This window comes from Bos mutus, chromosome 11, assembly GCF_027580195.1.
Source record: "Bos mutus isolate GX-2022 chromosome 11, NWIPB_WYAK_1.1, whole genome shotgun sequence".
NCBI lineage: Eukaryota > Metazoa > Chordata > Mammalia > Artiodactyla > Bovidae > Bos > Bos mutus.
This window is the reverse complement of record NC_091627.1, coordinates 93124502-93130501: the sequence shown is the minus strand read 5'-3', so window position 1 is coordinate 93130501 and position 6000 is coordinate 93124502. Positions and strand designations below refer to the sequence as shown.

The 6000-nt window shown below is 44.6% G+C and overlaps 1 protein-coding gene across 2 annotated transcripts in view; it reads left to right on the top strand.

The window, feature by feature from the left end:
* Window positions 1-1697: 1697 nt before the first annotated feature.
* PAIP2B (poly(A) binding protein interacting protein 2B) overlaps window positions 1698-6000 on the top strand; it is a 45740-nt gene continuing 41437 nt past the window's right edge. Inside the window, exon 1 of one of the 2 annotated variants that reach the window (XM_005891743.3) lies at window positions 1698-1869. The gene's annotated coding sequence lies outside the window, so the exon portion shown is untranslated. Of the gene's footprint in view, window positions 2012-6000 lie in introns of both variants that reach the window. The other variant, XM_070379783.1, reaches the window with a different exon arrangement.

The window sequence follows — 6000 nt, the reverse complement described above, 5'->3', positions numbered from 1 at the left end:
CTACCATAGAGACTGCAAATTCTAGGACTGGGCTGCCTCAGGCCAAACTACAGGGAGTGAGCACAGCCCCACCCATCAGCAGATTAAAGTAGGTCATTGTTCATTATCTGTTTTACATATAATATTGTGTACATATTAATCCCCAACTCCTAATTTATCCCTCCATCCACCTTTCCCCTTTGGTAACCATTAGTTTTTTTATTTAGTATGTGAGTCTGTTTCTGTGTTGTAATTAAGTTTATTTTTTATCCTTTTTTTAGATTCCACATATATGTGATATCATATGATATGTCTTTCTCTGACTTATTTCAGTATAATCTCTAGGTCCATCCATGTTGATGCAAATAGCATTATTTACACTCCTTTTAATGGCTGAATAATATTCCATTGTATACATGTACCATATTTTCTTTATCCTTTCATCTGTTGATGGATATTTTGGTTGCTTCCATGTCCTGGCTATAGCAAATAGTGCTGCAGTGAACATTCAGACGCATATATCTTTTTGAATTACTGTTTTCTCCAGATATATACACCAGAGTGGGATTGCTGGTTCACCTGGCAGCTCTAGTTTTAGTTTTTTAAGGAACTTCCATATTGTTCTTTAGAGTGGGTGTACCAATCTACATTCCCACCAACAGTGTAGGAGGGTTCCTTTTTCTTCACACCTTCTCCAGCAATTTGTTTGTAAACTTTTTGGTGATGGCCATTCTGACTGAGCTGTTTTATTATTTATTGTTACTTGTTTATTGTCAGTTTCCTCAGCTACAGAATAAGCACCCCGGATGCAGCTTCACTGTCTTGTCCATATCATACACTCAGAGCTTGGATTGGAGCTTGGATCATTATCAATCACTTACTTAGCCTCTACTTTATGTTATGTATACAGCTAACATGAGAGGTAGGGAGGAACAAAGATGTATAAAAACTTCCATAAAGAAATCCCACTCCTGAAAGGATAAACTTCTAAGTCTTGGCAAGTAAAGACTGGACATCGTAAATCCAAGGGGATAGTAAGGTTTTATTTATTTTTTAAATATTCAGGAAGCTAGATTTGTCTCTGGACATATGGAAGAGTCCCTCTGCTTCCCTCCAGCCCCTCCAAAAAGCCCAAGTTCCCAAACTTTTTTCAACGGAGGGCTACATCAGGGTCCAGCCAGCCTTGCTCAAAGAACCTCTCGGTAATTGACAGCTGGGGAAATCCCAGGGAAGCCCGCCTCCAGGCCCCGTTCCCCACTCCCCACCCCCACCTCCCCGCGCTAGGCTGAGTGGCACAACCCGGTAGAAGTGGCTGCTGTTTTAGCCAATGGAAGGAAACGGGAGCAGGAGCCTGTGTAAACAAACCCAGAGATGCTGGGCCTTGGGCTCCTCCCCCACGTGGGGCCGGACGGATCCTTGGCCCAATGCCTTATCCGGGAAAAGCATAGCGTCCATTCAACCTATCAGAGCTGGTGCCTCTCGCAAGGAGACGCTCCACCGGGAGGGAAAGAACGAAGGGAGCGAAAAGACAGACATTAACACCAATCAGAAGCTGAAATTTCTGAGGGAGTGGGCGGGCACTGCTTCACATTTAGGCCAATAACCAGCACACGTGCCCTTCTAGGTGACTGAGCGGCATCCTCTTTTGCCCAATAGACAAATGGGGCGGTGCCCAGCAACCAATGGCTTGGGTTCGGGGGCGGGGTGAGAAGCCAGTGTGCAGTAAGAGGTAACCTGACTAGGGGTAGAGGCGCTCCCCCGGTTCTGTGGCTCACGCTTTGGTACTAGGGACCGAGACTGTTCTGGCGACGGCGACCTCTGCGGCGACGGCTGAGATTCTCGAAAGAGTAGAGGAGGACGGTCCGGAGGAGGGGCTTCTAGTTAACGCAGGTGGGCTCGCGCGCCGGGTTGCCGGAGAGAGAACCCACGGGAAGCGCCACTCTCCCGGCTCTGGGGGCCCCTACGCCTCCCTTTGCGCTGCCATCGGGGCTGTGAGGGACGGTGCCCGCCTGCCCGAGCTCCTGTGGGGACGGTAAGCCGGCAGGTCCCACATCGCGGCTCTCGACGAGAAGGGGGACCGCGGGGGTCAGCCCCTGCCCCTCGGGGGCGCTGGGCGGTCTGTGGTCCCTTTCTCCCCGCACCCGCGCGCTATTCTAACCCCGCCCTCAACTCCCCTGACCCCTGCCCCACCCCCCAGTCCCCTTCTAATAGTCGAACTGAAGTCTCTGGCTTGCGTGTCCCTTCAGTGCCCGAGTGCGTGCCACACTGCTAGGCAAACTGACCAGTGCTGCCTCCTGCCGTCCTTCTCGCGGAGATGGGAAGGTGGAGGAGCTGCGCATCTCGCCCCTCCCCCATTCGCGGGACCCCCCCGGCAACCACCCCCCCCCCACCCCTACCCCGGCAACCACCACCCCCACCCCTCGCCTTATTTGCATTTCTTAAACACTCTCCGCTTCCCGCGTTATTCTAGCCTTCATTGTTGATACCTCTAGTGAGTTAGGGACCTTGGCCACTTCTCTTCATCCTTCCCTTCAGCGAGTCTGCCCTTTGATCCCTCCCACCCCCTAAATTTCGTCCTCATCTCTCATAGAAACTAACATTTGCCCCTACCAAGCAGCTGGAAGGTGAACCCAAGAGACGCGGAATATACAGTACGGGGAGCTTTTGAAGGTTGGGGACTTTAATCAGTTTTGTTAATGGTAGCCGCTTTTTGCCTTCCTGAAAATGGCACTTGATCATTATATCCTTTTTGGAATCTGTCCCATTATAGTTGTTTGGTGATCATTTTTGAAAACGCAAATGAGAAGGGTTTACTGGCAGCAAGAAAGTTTTAAATGTATTATTATTTTTTTATTTAAATAGAATTGGGTTATACTTGAAACAGCTTAACTGGAGTGTCGGAGAATTTGCAGTATAAGTAATGGCTTGACCACCCTACTTTGTCGTAAAATATAGGACATATTTTAGCTGTATGGCACTGTGATTTGGATAATATAGCATTAATCTCTTTAAAAACAGCATTTTGTAAGGTATCACTTTCATAACGTATCAGTTTGGGTTTCATTAGTGGTGGTTCTAGCCATATGTTTCTAGATAAAGTACAAACTATGTTGTGCCTAAATAAAATATGCCAAGAATTTTTATGGGGAAAAAGTAACCTATCATATTCAGTTTTGACTGAGACTTCAGGGTTTTGAAAATATTAATTTGAATGTTGGACAGTGAGGATTTTGTTTGAGGGGATGGATGAAATTGAAGTATGCGGATGAGCCGGATGGGTCTTTTATCCTGTGTGCGTGGGGGAAGGGAGGAAGAAAGAAAATACAGGTGTCCAAAGCCTTGTAGATTCAAACCATGCTTCATTGCATGACTTTACACAAATTGAAGTTATTTTTCCTAGCTCTTAGTGGGGAAATGTAAGCAGTGAGTTCAACATGGTGCCTGCTGTGTTTTAGCCAGAATTTTACAAGCCTTTGTGAGAAATTCGTGTTGTTTTCCTTATTTGTGACATATGTCACAAATACCTTGTATTTTACTATGGTAAAACTGTATCTTATATATAGAGAAGTAAGTCTAATAGAATTAAAAGGAGTCTTTAATCTGAAGAGGCAGCATTGTCTAATGCTCAAACCATATGTTTGAGCCCTGTTAATATGGAAAATCACACTGAAAAGAGGAAAATCTTAAAACTGCTGTAATAAATGCCTAGATGTCTAGAACAACAGCAACAAAATTATGACAGAATTATTAGCAATCATCAAATAAAAGTCCTAGACAAATTACAAATCTATGAATTGGTTATTACACTATTGTGAGTTGGTATAAGGCTGCAGTTGAAAACCAAACTTTTTGTACCGTCTTTTCAGATGTATTTGTGCTTAGTAGTTACTCCTTTGCAAATTTAGAGCCATAACTATGATTTTTTCAGAGACCCTTGCCTTTAAGGAGCTCATAGTTTGGTGGAAGAGAGACCTGGAAACCAAGAATTAAATGCAGAGGGAGAGGTTCCATAGTGGAAGATGTGTACAGGGCATAGAGAAGCACTGTGGTACGGTGTTCTGGCCTCATGTCCCACTGCTATGGACTTTCTGAAGTGCCTTTTCCCAAACTACCTGCTTATTTCACATACCTGGGCTTTTCTCTGTAGGTACTGTTCTCTCTTAAAAGACTTTTCCGTACCTTCTGTGCCTGGTGAGGTCCTACTTGAAAATCTTACTGAAGCCTCACACTGCCTCCTCTCCATTCAAATAATTGTTATCTGTATTTTTTGTTATCTCATTATAAATAATTACAGTTGATTCTCACTATTCATGAGAATATATAAAATCACACAGAGCACTAAATTAGTGAATACTGAACGATTGCTCCTAGGAAGTATGTTCATATCTCACATAGATTTTAATCTTTTCCTAAATACAACTCATTCTGGTAGATTCTATTTCTTTATTTTACAGAAGAGAAAATGAGGTACAGAAGTGTTAAGTGACTTGCCTGAGGCCAACCCCTAACAGGTGCCAGAGTTCAGAAACCCTGCCCACCCCCCTACCACTGCACTGCACTGCCCCCTACTGACCTGCGTCCTGTATCATCCCCACAAAAGCTGAAACTAAAAAGCAGAGCACTGCCTAGTTTGACCTTATCTGGGAACGTGCTCAGGAGTGACTCAAAATTTTTGCCACTCTGTGCATGTCCGTGAATGACTGCCAAAGCACCATCAGTGTTGATTTAGGGGTTACAAGTAAATGTTAGCCAAGTAGGCAGATTCGCAAATAGAGAAGGCAATGGCACCCCACTCCAGTACTCTTGCCTGGAAAATCCCATGGGCGGAGGAGCCTGGTGGGCTGGAGTCCGTGGGGTTGCGAAGAGTCGGACACGACTGAGTGACTTCACTTTCACTTTTCACTTTCATGCATTGGAGAAGGAAATGGCAACCCACTCCAGTGTTCTTGCCTGGAGAATCCCTGGGACGGGGGAGCCTGGTGGGCTGCCATCTATGGGGTTGCACAGAGTCGGACACGACTGAAGTGACTTAGCAGCAGCAAATTCGCAAATACAGGATCTACAAATAATGAGGATCCAGTGTACTTGCAAATGAGCCCTGGAATCTATTTCAGAGTAACCCTCCCTGCAACTCACTGTAGAATGTGCCTTTAACTGCTTTGAGAATTCATTCTCTTATTCATTTATTCAACAAATATTTATTAAGCACTTACTGTAAGCCAAGCACTGTTTTAGACTGTGGTGTGGTGCTGCCCTTGTAGATGCTCTATTTGAATAACAAAGACAGACAGCTAACAGTCTGGAGCTCAGGAGAGAGGTCTAGTTTGGAATTAGAGATTAATTTGACCAAGATAAAGCCCTGTGGGGCCCCTCCCATTTCACATCCTCTTAACATACTGATTTCCACTACATTTCTGTTCTACCCCATGCATATACTCTTCCTTTTGAGCCTCTCTACTTGTCATTAGTTGATTTTGAGGCTGTTTACTCATATAGCTGGTAGGATATTATAGAAGGATCAGATTGATCTGGTCTTTAATTTCTGCATTTGCCACCTACCACCTGAGTGACTTTGGTCAAGCTGTTGAACTTTTAAAGCCTGTTTCCTGATTTCAGAAGTGGTGATCTGATGTGCTAGGCCCTTGTTGGTAGAGAGGAAGAGACACACACATATTACTTTTGATGCTGAGGGTTTAAAGTAAACTAGAATGGAATATCATCTTAACCACCATATTGTCTGTTGGCGCTAGTGCTCTCAGAACCTTAGGATAGGTTTAGGATTTAAGCTCTGAAGACCTACTTTCCTTTGTTTTGTTCACTCAACATTTGTGTTTCCTAAGAGAGAGTATCTGATTGATTGTTTTGTCACCTTCCAAAATGGAGGACTCCTATCCAGCAAAATTTTGAACCAAGCCATGTCCTAAGTGATCTTCCTCACGTTCAGCCTGTAGATTGTCCTTAGAGTTCTGAGTTTGGTCCAAGAGTTTATAGCCAAAGAAGTGGATTGGTTTCATGTATTAT